At 26.8% G+C, this 13,787-nt stretch overlaps 1 long non-coding RNA gene across 1 annotated transcript; it reads right to left on the bottom strand.

Moving 5' to 3' along the window:
• Positions 1–591: 591 nt before the first annotated feature.
• On the bottom strand, positions 592–1,085 carry LOC135924829 (uncharacterized). The gene is made up of 2 exons (XR_010571421.1): positions 909–1,085; positions 592–868 (listed from the first exon to the last, which is right to left on the bottom strand). It is a non-coding gene; the product is annotated as an uncharacterized LOC135924829 (long non-coding RNA).
• Between the last annotated feature and the right edge of the window lie 12,702 nt (positions 1,086–13,787).

Raw genomic sequence — 13,787 nt, 5'->3', positions numbered from 1 at the left:
ATGGGTTTCAAATTATGATTTGTATTAAGAATTAATAATTTTTTCACTCAAATATTTGCAAATATAATATTTATATATGCAGTTGTTGCAAATATTTATTTTAAACTTATATTTTTTTTATGTTATTTTATCAGCATCCAAGTCTATAGCTTATAATAGAATTTTATAATTTTGGAGTTTTTTTGTCAAGAAAATGTGATAATAAGAAGAATAATAAAGGAAAGGTATTAGAAAATTTATATCTTATTTAATTATATATGTATCATTTTGTATAATTTGAACACTTTAGATCATGGATTTACTTACCTATTTTTTAGAAGGCAAAAAAATCTTGGACAAGAGAACTAGGACAAAATTACCTTAGATAATTCCCCAATTCTCAAAAAAAAAATTAAATTAGCCTATAGAATAAAGGATATTTGATTAATGTTGAAGGAATATTTGATATCTGCATTATAATATTTTGTTTTTCTTTCATAGTCTTTGCCTTTCCTTATTAGTAAGTAATGATTACTAATTTAGTATTTACAACAATTATTTAATTATAAAATAATCAAAAAATATGGAATATATTGCGCTAAATTGGTGATATAATATTAAAAATAGGTTTATTACATAAATTTGGTTACAAAATTAGAAACCCAGCAATGTAACAATTTAAGAAAAAAAATATATTTCTACGGGAAATTATATTATTGTTGGATATCCTTTGCAAACACAATCAGATATTTAAACAAAATTTAAAATAAATAAAAATAATTTAAAATTAATTTATCACAACGCTAGTCCCTTGGAACCAAGATATACCCCTCGTTTTGGATAATACATGTGTAGATCGTTTTGCCAGATCTTTTTCTGTCACCTCCATCTCAAAAGTTGAAAATATAAAAACAAATAAATATAGCCACCTTAATAATCTTTTGTTCTGATAGTCTCAAGACACCTGTGGATCATTTGGACCCCAAGCTCTAAAATTATTCAAAACAATAGGGCAAAGGTTACGTTTAATCACAGGTGATCCAAAAGAAGGAATATCAAACGAAATTTGTCGATCCAACTGTATATCTATATATTGACCATTAAGCTCCGCCAACCAAACCTAAATATATAATTTTATTTTTTTTTAATTTCTCTTCTTTTAATTATATATTTTTATTTAGAATATAGATAGAGTATGTTAACTATAATTTTAATATTCTTTTAATAAATGATCAATTCGCATATTAAAAATAAAATCAATTAGTTGAATATATTATTAGATTTATACATACATATTTTTAGAAATAATTAGTTACTTTGGCAGTTACATTTCAAAAAATATAACTAGTTAAAGTTTTAAACAAAAATGTAACTAGTTATAAGTAACTAGTTATTTTAACAATACCAGTTAATACCGTCATTTTATCTGTTGCAAAAAAATGTCTTGTTAAAGCTAAAAATATATAGTTTTAGGATAAAATGATTGTTGGGTAATGAGAGACATGTGAATATCATTATTTTCATAAGCCTGATATAGGATAGGGTTAGTTTGTAAGAAATTAATACATTTCATATCATACTAAGCCCAATTTTGAAAATAGTAATAGTTACTTATCCCTTTGTTTTACCTATTTATTGAATAATTTCAAGAATATAAACATAATATCATTAATTTCTGTTCAAAATAATACATTTAGACCTTTATATTTTTCTATTTCCTTTCCTAGTTTTAAATTAGTATAATGGCAAACACCCTTTTAATCTATTTTCAGATATAAAAAAAATATTATACCCTTCTCTTACTTTAAGCCGACCATACTAATATCTTAGAATCGTAAACAGCAAATATGATTCCCTTTAGTGTTACTGTGAAAATAAAAATCATTAAAAGCCTACAAATTACATTCTAAATGGGTATTCTCCCATCCATTTATCCCCTAATATTATACTTTTCCTGAATAGATCAAATGTCTTTAGGTGACCCAGAGGCCGAAAACGATTATGTCCTACATGTAGTTGACTCGGATTCGTTCTCGGGAGACGATATATTCTAATCCCCTGGTCCTACAGTTTTAAATTCATCATTTATCAATCGTAGCATTGATCGGATTAATAGAAGGACTCATAGAACTTGCCAAGGTGTTTAATAATAATATTATATATAAATATTTAAAATTAGCTGTTTGAAATGTATCCTTTTTATTTTAACGTTACTTTGAGGCATTTATTTTTTTCTTTTTACAAATCTAGATGCAATATTAATTATTTATTTTAAAAATATGCATACATAATTAGGTGCGGGACTAATAATAGTATATTCTTAGTTTACAAAAGCAATGCCAACCAAACATAGTCGTAGCCAGGGGGGGGGGCAAGGGAAATCCCCCCCCCCATTCAGAAATTTATCACTTTTTGTGGATATCATTTTAAGCTAATAAAAATATCCCCCTTAGTCCTCCCTTCCACTCCCTAACCCCCAAAAATGTATGCATATACCTTAAACAATAATTTGAAAGAAAGAATGTAAAAGTTAATATTTTTTTATAAAAATATTCATCATAATTTATACATTTTTGGAAAAAAGCATTTGTATATAAAAAAAAGTGAACCAAAAATGCTTTTTAAGAAATGGAATATAAGATAAGTCTTAAGACAAAAGTTAAATGTATTATAATTATTAATAATAGATCCATAAAATTATTAAATAATATAATATATTAAATATAATTTTTTATAAAGTGAGTAATTTTAATTTATTTATCTTAATAAAAGTAAAATATAATTATAAAACTATTGATAAAATTAAATCATAAATTAAATAAAAAGATTAAAGGACAATACAAACAGTGGAATATTATATGTCGTAGATTTTCAGTATATCTAATTTTATCAATTATCATATGACAATCAAGTAATTTTTACCAGTATAGCGAATTATATATTTTACAGAATATAAAATATTGATAAGGACATCAGAAAATATCTTTTAAAGACATTGTGAGTGTGAGATAAATAATATGAAGATTAATTTTTAATATTTTATTTAAAATAAATAGATGGCGTTAAATAATTGAATGCAAATTGTTGCTATATTTATTATCAAGAGCATTGATTAGTAAAATTTATTAAAATATTAACTGTAATATATTCTCTAACTGTCAAATATGTCTGTAAAAGTGGAATTTTACCTAGTATTTTGTAACTAATTCTATATAATAGAGGATTATCAACTATATGCCTACTTACTTTTTCTAAATAAATTTCTTATACTTGTTTGGAAATTATTACCATGCTTTTATATTAATGTATATACAAGTAATTTATTATATTTTATATAAACTAATAAAAATTTATTCCATATTTGTTCCAGGTTTATTTTTTTTATTAAAATTAACCTCCTATCTTGTAAAAATATTTTATGACTATATCGGCCCGCCCAAAAGGGGGTCTGAGGGCGAAGCCCCCAATAATTTTTTAATTCTCCCCCCCCCCCCAAAAAAAACTCTTAGGAAAATCCTGGCTATGGCAACCAAAATAAAATCAGATATTTTTATTACTTCAATAAAACTAACAATATTTTAAAACTTAAATAATATTTAATTAATTTTAATATTAGTTCCCAAACCTTTAAATGAATAATATATTTCATCTCTTAAACCATAATATATCGGTTAAAATTATAATATTTAAATAAACTCATTACTAGCTTACATCATTTAAATGAACTCATAATGATTATCAGAGACCTCAGGCCAGGCCCGGTACAGGGGCCAGGCTGTATTTTAATATTTTTGAATATACACGAATCTGACCTAAAAAATATTTTTCACTTTAAATAAAGGGACCGGGATATTTTAAAACCAAATATTTTAAATCTCCTTTGTTATCTATAAAAATTAAAAAAATATATACTATATTTAAAAGAAATTTTAAAAAAAGTAAATAAAATATGGGCAGGACCGAAATTTTTTTTAAAAAATAAATCCGGACCGGGCCGTGCAAATGGTTGCATGTCTCTGATGATTATATAACGTTACCTAGGTCGACATATAGTCATGAAATACAAATTGATAAACAACCAAATGGAAAGTGTGGAAGGGGGGGGGGTAGGGACTCGAGCTAAAAATTAGGTAATTTTGAAAAATTTATTAAAGTTGAACCCCCTGATTGTAAAGGCCAGTGAGTCTGTTATTTGCCATTACTGGTATCAGGTTGATCGTAAAAGTCGGCTATCACTATGAAGGTTAACCATGCCATTGAGCGGATAAAGGATGGAGAAAATATTTAGATAAGGATTAACTAGCTTTTGAAGAAGATCGTAGTCCGAAGATTTAACATGCATGAATAGAGGTAATTTGATCCTCTCAAAAGTATATAAAACAAAATTTCAATAATGATGATTGATTTAGGTGAGTGGGTTAAGGTTGCTATTAATGAATTAATTTTTTTTTTCAAAAAGAGTTAAAATGAGATTAAAAGTCAAGGTAATTATTTGAATTATTACTAGAATATATAATTGAAAAAAAGGATGGACAGTAGTGAGTAAGTATAAAAGGTTAATAAAATTGTTTGTGTTCAAACTGATATGATTCTATTTGGCCTATTCGAATTGATTAGTAACTAATCATTATCGATAAGTATAAATTCTGTAGTTCAAAATAATGAAATATATTACAGGTTAGGCCTTAATTCGTCATTTGAATAAACCCCATTCATTTTATCTTAAATCCTTTGGCTATCTGTATATCCTCCAAACCCCCCCCCCCCCTCCTCCCTCATATTAATCTTAAAACTTAAAATGCCCTCAAAAAAAGAATTTTTATATAGCTTTTACAATTATGCTGTAAATTTTAATTTTTATTTTAAAATTTTACAACCCCAAATTACCAATTGGTGCTTAATTAGAAAGGAAATAGTTAAAATTACCTGGTATTTAGACTAAGTCCGTGAGAATCCAGGATGCATCATAATAGAAGTTAAGAGATTTTTCAAGATTACCTTGACCCGGACTTTATCTATAAAAAAACCCATAAGATGTCTAAAAATTTGCTTATAAATTCTCTGCAACACAAGACACTGTTTTCGAGTCTTGCTTTAATGAGTTGGATATCAATAATAAACTATTCATAAATCAAGCAACAAGACCATTGTCATAAATATTATTTATATTAAAATTATTTTCTTTTGGTTGTTAATAATCCTTATTTTATTTCTTTTCATATACCAAATAATGCCTATGTGTTAGAAATTTATATTTTCAAACTCTTGATCAAATACAGAACATGATCAACCGATGGATAACAATTCCTTGTATTGCAGAGAATTTATAAGTAAATTTTTGGACGTTTTCTGCATCTTTTTATCGACGAAGCCCAGGTCAAGTTAACCTTGGAATATCTAAACTTCTATTTTGATGCATTATCGGTTCTCACCAAAAGACTAGTAATTTAAGCTGTAAATTTTTAAAATGAATATTAATCAACCAAAAATTAATTTTACAGTATAATTGTAAAAGCTATATAAAAGTTTTTTATATCCTTTTATATGATCCAATTTCTACTTTTAATCTTTTTTTAAAAATAATTTTCAATTTTTTAATAATTGTAATCAATTTTTTATAAAAATTAGAGATTAATATATAAATCCATTTTTACTTAATATCATTGGAAAATAATAATATCTACTACCCTATTACATCTTAATTTTTATTTTCACTTATTAAATGCATAAATATGAAAATAAAAATATCATATTTGGAAACACGAATGATTATTGGCTAGCGCTTTGTATTTGGGTGTTGATTGTAGATACATGTGGGAAACCTACAAATTAAAAAAAAAATTATAGGTTTCTTATACAGATTATAATGTTAAAAATTTTATTGTATAAAAACTCTATTTAAAAAAATATACAATTTAACAATCAAAAAATATATAATTTATAATGAAAAACTTGAAACCTTTATTTAAATCTTGTAATTAATTTACAATTGTATAATTTATAAAATGAAAAATATATAATTAGTAAACGATTACGAAAAAAAAAAATCATAATAACAAAAGGACAATATTGAGGCATAGATCATAAAATAATGTAAAATACAGAATAAATAGAAAAGAAAGTAGCAAAATTATTCAAAACCTCCTTCACCTAATCATCAGGAGAGATCGAATTATAAAACAAACATAACTAGCCTTAAGAATGGCTATTGCGATCCTCTGCCTTAAGTAAGAATCTTCGCGAGATTCCCAAGAATTTTTTCTGATTAGGCGGCCAATGTCTTTAAAAAAGTTTTTAGCCAAATTACCATGTGTAGTTAAGGTGGAGCAAATGATGGGTATGAATATATAATTTGAGGAATCAGCGCTGTATTTGCCGATCTTAAAATTTTGACTCAGAGCGTCCTTGTTAAAATTGGAGGGGGAGTTAGTGTCCAGACAAGAGAAATCCCATATTAGAAACTTTCCATGAGATGATGAGATACGTGTCCCATCAGGACGCCTACTATCGGAAAATAGGCCAGAAGACTCCGTTGAGGAACCAGCTGACCTGAGTGCAAGAGAGATTTGATTGCACTTCAAGTTATGAGTAGGTTTAGAATCTAAAAATAACCGCAAACTTGTAAGACACATATTGCTGGCGATATTGGTCAAAATTGATTTATTTGTTTTAAATGCTTATATTTCATTATCCAAAAAATGATTTTAAAAATATTGTTTGACCGATAACCGACTAGTAACCTCCCAGTGATAAAATACTGCAGCGTTTTCCATGGAAAAATCTTCATTATGGTATATTAAAGTGTTAAGCATTATTCTCAAAAATATTTTAAAAATATAGTGATTTGACCGATTGCCTAACTCAAAACTGACAGCTTATTAAATTTCGATTGACCAAATTTGTTAGTATAATATCAATTGAAATGTTCAATTTTGTTTTATATCTCTATAATTACGTGTAAAACACCTTCCCAAAAAATATTCTAAAAATATTGTAATTTAACCGATAACCGACTCGTAGCTGACTCAATGACCAATTATTGTTGGCGTTATCCATGGAAAATTCCTTATTTTTGCTCTATACGGGTATATCTACGTGTTAAGCATTATTCCAAAAAAATTTTTTAACCAAACTTAAAATCGACCGTCTATTAAATGTGCATTTTTTTTTCTCTATTATATATCATCAAAAACATTCAAATAAAAAAATAATTTTATTAACTTAGTTCCTAAGATACATTTGTGATTTAATAAATAGAGAAAAAACAAAAGCAAATATATATAAACAAATGAGGATCCGATATTTTCTGGTATTTTTTCTCTATATTTCCTCACATTCAAAAAATATTTAACAAAATAGAAATTATGAATGATAAATTAAATATAATATTTAAAATATTGGTATTTGTATGCGATGTGAATAAAAATCAATAATCTGTCAAACCACAATATTTTTTAAATATTTTTAATGCCTAACACGAAGATCACGAAAAAAAACAAAAATAATTTTCATGGATAGCGCCAGCATTGCAATATCTAGTCACTGGTTATAAATCGGTTATCGGTAAATCACAATATTATAAAATTTTATTTGTGATAATGTTCTAAACGTAATTATAGCGACATATAACAAAAATGAACATTTTTCAATGAGTATCATCAGCAATGCGGTATGTAGTCATCAAGGTTTTGAGTCTGCAATCAGTAAAATCACAATAAATATTTTTTAGAATAATGTTTTACACGTAAATATAAGCATTGGAAAAAAAATGTATAGATTTCGATCAAAAATGCTAGCATGTTTCTTATAGTTTTCGGTTATTTTTCGATTCTAAACTTACTCATAAATTAAATGTCAAAGAAACTTATCATTTTTTTTTAATATTTAGGTTTTCCACATGTAACGATATCCAAAATATTAAAAAACGCTAACCAATAATTTCGAGTTTCCTAATATGATATTTTTCAACGCTCTCTTTGGAGATTTATTTATTTAATTTTAAAATTGAAAAATAAAATGAGTTTTAATAGGCTAGTAAATATATTTTTTTCCATTAGTATTAAATAAAAATAGATTTATATATTAATATAAGATATCTAATCTCTAATTTTTTAATAAAAAATGATTACAATATATTTATATTACTAAAAATATTATATAATAAAATTTGGATATTTTGATTAATATGATTAATGGCTCTATAACAATGCAGTGTTTAATCAAAAAAAAATTAATTTATTATTAACAACCTTATCTCATTCACCTAATATCAAAATTTTATTTTATGTAGGTACGAGAGGATTAAATTACCTCTACTCATGCATGTTAACTCCGGACTGTACTTCAAAAGCTAGTTCCACATCCTTACATAAATATTTCCTCCATCTTTGATTAACTCATTTATATAGGGTCCCTTCATAATGTTAGCGACTTTAACAATCAATCTGATACTGGTAACTGCAAATATTAGACTTTATAGTGGGTTAAAACTATTGGCGTCAAAAGCTTTTACAATCTCAGGGGGCTCAACCTCCCTTCTCTTAGAACATTACTGGTCAACACATAACCATGCCAATTTTTTTTTAATTTTGGTAGTTTATCAAGTCGTATTTCCCTCTAAGACTATATCGACTGATACGTCTTATAATCATTATGAATTCATTTAAATAATATAATCTAATAATTTATTTAAATTATAATGCTAACCTATATATTATGTTTTAAAAGATGAAATATGTTATATATTTATAGATCTGGGAACTAATATTAAATTTAAGTCAAATATTATATTGGTTTTAATATTGTTAATTTTATTGATATAAAAGCAAAAACAATATTTAACAATATTTGATTCTATATTATTTGGTATTGCTTTTTTAAAACAAGAATATATTGATTAGGTAGAGAGAAGAAAAGAACAAGTGTTGATTCAGGTGGTGGCTGAGTAACCAGGGGTGGACCAGTAACTTAGGAGAACTTAAAGGGGCTACAATAAAAATCGCAAGTTGAACGAATTAAAGTATGGCATAATGGGTCGACGTGGCTTAGTGGAGATATGAAATTTTAAACATGTAGAAAAAGAGTTGGCGCTAGTGGACGAATGCGTGGTACGAGGAAATCGAGGAGTAATATCGCCAAATTAAGAGATTCAATGGTGAAGATTCATGCGACACATCCGGGTGTTGAACGGATAAAGCAATGGAGATGAAAAAATCTTTTGTGGCCTGGGATAAATAAGATGAATAAAGAGATTGAAGAATGTGAAATATCTGGGCGAATATGCCACATAAAGATAAAAATAAGTGTGTGGTCAAAGCCTACAAAAGGGGAAGCGTTAACTCATAGACTTTTTTAACTCTGAAAATAAACATATATACTCGTATTGGATGTTTATTCCAAGTGCATGTAGTGCGAACAGGTGGAAGGGTTGCGACTCAAGCGGTAGTAAGAAGAGAATCTATAAGTCCCGTTCGGTATGGTAAGAATAATCGTATAGAACTGAGGTCCAGCCTTCATAAATGATAATTTTAAGATATTTTGCCCCAAAACCGGTGTGAGACATGTAGCGCTATGGTATCACCCGAGTATCAGGTTGAGAGTGTGGCTGTAGTGATCAAAAATTGGTTAAGTAAATTGAAGTATGGTGGAGGAGAAATTTGAGTGGCTATATTGTAATAATAGTCGAAAGAGGGAAGAACGATCCAACAGGTAGAAAAGGTGGTAAATGAAACGTCTGAATTCTAGGCAGGACAGACGGTGTGATCCAGGATATTTGGAGGTACCAAGAAATAGGAATCAGGGCTGATCTTAGAGAATATTGGAGAAAAATTTTGTCAGATGAAATTTTTTAAAAAATGTGAAATTGATATATTTGTACTCTCGTAGAAAATTTTGGTTAAAATAAGGATTGAAATATACTTGTAAAGTAATAAAATATAGAAACCCAATATTAAGCGAATTAGATTAACCTTTCATTCATGGCTGTTCACAAATACGTGTATATCGGTGAAATGGAAGTAGACTCAGCATTTCTTCAAGAAGGAGAAATATTAATGAAGAACTACTACGATAGAGGGTGCACTCTTTATATAGTTCTCAACAAGAAGACTGCGAGGATGTGTTTTGAGGTTACTCCTGAGATCATATCCGAAATCGATGTCCACTAAGGGCCGGCCAAGACTTGTAGAAGTCATAACCCTTCCCTGGAAAGATCCATCCAGCTGGTGGTAAGGGGGTGTTTCCAGGCCTATCTCACCTGGCATGATTATATCAAGATGAGAGTAGACCTCAGCACCGTCTGCCACATCTAGAATGGGAACAGAAAGATGGCTCTTAATTGGCATTTAAGAGTCAGTTAGAGGAATAAAGTGGAAGAGGGGTAGCGATGGTTGGATAAAACAATTGAGCGGCTGCAACCCTACGGGTTTGGGAATAGAGTAAGTAGAACCGTCGATATTTGGGAATAATATGGAGAAGATAACATCGCCCTTTTCCATATCAGTAGATTTGGATGATTGGCTTGAATTAGTTTTTTCGGACGGGAATTCGAAGATTTATTGGGAAGACAGCCGTGATTTTGAGTTATAAAAAGTGGTTGAGTTATTGTAAGTATGAAACAAAATTTAATAAAAAGTTGTTAAATTATTAATAATTAGTTAATTGTTTTTATTAAATTGCTAAAAGGAAATAATTATATAGCTCATTATTAATCAATTTGTATTTTTTTTTGTTAAAATATATAGAAGCAAAGAAAAGAGAAAAAAAAATCATTTTTATCATTTTTCATTTTTTGTAAATTTGTATATGAAAAAAATATAACAATAAATAAATAGGAATAGAAATATAGGTTACAGATTAAATCATGGGGAAATTTTCATATAATATTTTTTTTTATTTATTTTTTTTTAAATATTTTTTTTTTATTTATTTTTTTTTAAATTTTTTATTTATTTTTTTTAGATTGTCTGGATTTTGGTAGAAATTTTTGAATGTTACCTTTTTCTTTCAATTGGCGTATTTTTAGATTTTTTTTTTGATAAATAAATATCGTGTGGATTTTGAAATGTTTAGTCAAATAAATTGATTAATTATTTAGTATACCTATTTTTATTAAATTCTTAAATATACTCTGTTTTTCTAAATTCTTAAATATACTTTTTTTTCTAAATTCTTAAATATACTCTTTTTTTCTAAATTCTTAAATATACTCTTTTTTTCTAAATTCTTAAATATACTCTTTTTTTCTAAATTCTTAAATATACTTAAGATTTTTTTTAAATTTTAAAAAAAATAATAAATAAAAAAATATATTTAAAAAAAAATAAATAAAAAAAAAATATTAAAAAAAAATAAATAAAAAAAATTAATATATGAAAATTTCCCCATGATTTAATCTGTTACCGAAATATAATATTGTTAACACAAATTGCTCAACTTGAATATTATTTAATTATTACAATCATTAAAAAGGGTTAGCAGAGAAAATTTAAGAAGTTCTCTTAAGTGTAGGCAACTTATATTTAACAAAAGTCCTCTTATGTATATGCGGCAGATAGAATAAGTCATATCGCATCGTATCAGGACAATTCAGCAAAACTTTAATCGAAACACTTTTTTCACATAGCGAAGACAATATAGTGAATTTATTTCTGAGAAACCTTAACCGCAAATATTTTGGAGCGAATACATTTTAGCGAAACTTTTATCGTGTCTCGTTATAACAAAACTTTTATCGTGAACCTTTAATAGTGAATTTTCTACCGAGAATGCATTTGCACGAGGTCAATATCGCGAACGCATTACAGCGAAACAGTGAATATATTGCGAATTTATTTTTTTAAAGGAAAACAACATATTTAATATCAATTTACCCACCAAAGTTCCTTAAATCATAAACGCGAAATATTTTATGGATATTTTGTTACTTATTTTATATTGAGTAAGACCGCAACCTTTATCTGATGTGATAGAAAATAAATTAGTCAATTTTTTTCTGGTCACTCTCACTCATAGTTGTATACGGAGGGGATGGCTCAAGTCTTTACCCTAATATTCCCTAACATAAATTTTGAAAATGTGCTTTATGACATTAAAAGTAAATTTTAACAAATATTCTAAAATGCTTAGAAATTATTTCATACAAGATAAAAAATACTAAAAGCTAAGAATTTTGGCTGATCTCAGATTATTTTTAAAAATCATAGAAGATTTTGCTTAGTAATTTTTTTAAAATTTCTCAGAATTTTTTATTTTATTTTCCAAGTTATTAAGACATGGGGTAATTGATTAATTAAAACTCAAAAAATCATGCTTATCCACTTAGAATGAAAGAAATTATAAAAATATCTGAGCGATTTATTATATTTTCTAAGAATTCAATTATGAGAAAATTAAAACTTTTACTTGGCAAAATCATCTTTCGGGATTCGATAAAAATTATTTTAAGTAGTTTTAATTCTGAGTAATTAAGGGGAAAAAATAATATATGCTATAGCACTAATCTATATGTATTGTTATTAAGAATTACATATTGACTTAAGCTTCAGAATTATTACTTGCCAAAATTTGGCAAACTTCATGCTTAAGACTTCCATTTAATATTAGATTCAAATTCCTATCAACTTTTTTGAACTAATAGTTTATATCTAAGTAAACAGAAGAGATAAAAATTATTTATAAAGACCGTAAAATCACCAGATTTAAAATATTTTGAATCCGGGAAATCCCTTATACTTAGATGTAATTTATTTTTGGATCGCTATTCAAAATTCGATAGACATTCTAATACCTTATACCTCTGTTTGAGGTTAGTGACTAGCAAAACTGATTGATGAATTTATAAATATCAAGTACTTCAAACAATAAATATTGGTGTAATACAGATTTCAATTTCGCCAATAAAAATCAAGGTTTAACTAATGAACTAATGATTAATATATTAATAAAGCCTAGGTCCCTGGTGCGCAATTCTTATAAAATAAAACTACGAGGAAGAGCATAGGGCAGGAGAGAATAATTTTTTTTATTCAAATAGTAAATTTCATAAACCAAATAGTAAGAAAATTAAAAACGCTATCATTGAATTAATCTTATACCTATTTCCTTTAAATATTATTCAATTATTAAGATCATAAATATAAATGTTTCAAAACAAAATAGTCACTATTGGCAATTATCGCAATATTAACCTCGTGATATTAAATTATAATATTTTCGTGATATATGTCTAGCTGTTATATATTAGCCTTAAAGGTTCCACGATAAGGATTTCACTATAAATAAATCGCGATATTTGTTTCGCGGAATAGTATTCGCTAATGTGAATTTGCGATAAAAGTTTTGCTATAAAATCCATTCGTGATTAACGATATTCGCGATAAAAGTTTCTGAAAGTTTCTAAATTGACATGGAACCCTATCGTACCTAGGTGCCGCCGATTTCTTTTACACTTTATTTCATTCTTTCTTTCTTTAGCTCAGAGCAATTGCCCCAATACAATTCAGATTTCAGTAATAAAGCCCAATCAGTTCATTTAATTTTATTAAGAGACATTGTGTCTGTAACACTTGAAAATCTTATAATTTTGACATAAGTTTTTTAAATTTTTATGGACCTATATCATTACCCCAAAACTCTAATAATTATTGGATTCATGTTTTTTATCACACTTTTTCTATTTTAAATGATTCTTCAATTTTTATTTTTTTTAATAAAAATATTATTTTCTTAAACAATTTATATAATATTTTTTAGATCCACACCTTTTAGTAAATGTATTTACCCAGCCATTCTTTGTACTTTTTATCACT

The sequence above is a fragment of the Gordionus sp. m RMFG-2023 genome, chromosome 2, assembly GCF_954871325.1.
Source record: "Gordionus sp. m RMFG-2023 chromosome 2, tfGorSpeb1-WG-v2, whole genome shotgun sequence".
In the NCBI taxonomy this organism is placed as follows: domain Eukaryota; kingdom Metazoa; phylum Nematomorpha; class Gordioida; order Chordodea; family Parachordodidae; genus Gordionus; species Gordionus sp. m RMFG-2023.
This window is presented reverse-complemented; position numbering and strand designations above follow the sequence as displayed.